Here is a 1,074-nt window from a genome sequence, read left to right on the forward strand (position 1 = left end):
TAGCTAGCTCTACACACAATATTTCAGACTTGAATGCGTCGGAGCTACTTTGGTAGTATAACCCCCTTCCTATTTGTATATCTTTCTAGATTTGACAAGTGTTCAATTCAATAGTATGCGGTATACAAATTGGCGTTTTCCGTTAGCTACCGTTTTTGCCATCGGTGTAGTGTCTAGGAATCGAAGCACACACAGCTTGAACTCGTACGTACTTAAGTAATCGCAACGAGCGCTCGTACTGCTTTGGCCGCGCGTCACCTTCACTTTTTAAGCGCGTTCTACCTGTTCGCGCCATTCAAAATGGCGTAACGCAACGAGCGCGGCTATCAGGCTCCGAGATTGAATGTCTTATTTCAAGTGTGAATTATATGGCTTTCATTGGATAATCGAAAGTGTGCTCTATGATATATATGTGCTCTATGATATTGTGCTTTGCAACCGGTTTTCCCTCCTAATTAGTGCACTAGATAGTGTTCGTACTTAGTGGTAAATCATAGTGGCTTTGAAGTCGTGTTTCGAAGCCAGCTTGGCTCGGAAATGGCACTTTCGGAAAGTGCCAAAAGGATGCTAATCCATGCTGGATGTGCTAAATCATGCAGGAGATGACATACGCGCGAGGAATTAAGTTTCAAGTAGATTGAAGCCTTTTTGTAAAAGTCTAAGTAGGTGAATGCATCAATTTGCAAGTAGATTGCCACAGTCAAAAATAACGTTTTATCATATCCGAATTGAACGTTAATTTTATGGGCAAAAATAACTGTTTTCCAGGGCCAAGTAATATCGTACGAAATTACCTTTTTAGAGTAAGAGTGTCGTAATGCTAATGTGTAAGTTTACATCATCGCTTCGTAGAAATGTATGCACGCAGACCAAACCAACGCACTTGGTTCTGTATTAAAACTTCGTCGGCCGCGCGTCTGATAAGTACAGTTGGGTTTGTTGAAAAGTCTGAAAGCAACAACCTACGACTCGTAAGTTTTAAAACGGACGGGCATTCTGGGCATCTCACTTCGCGGTATTCTGAGCTTCTTGTCGTACATTTTGAAAACGACGTTCATACTTTTTTTCAGTATC

Source organism: Phytophthora sojae (assembly GCF_000149755.1).
Source record: "Phytophthora sojae unplaced genomic scaffold PHYSOscaffold_18, whole genome shotgun sequence".
Lineage (NCBI taxonomy): Eukaryota > Oomycota > Peronosporomycetes > Peronosporales > Peronosporaceae > Phytophthora > Phytophthora sojae.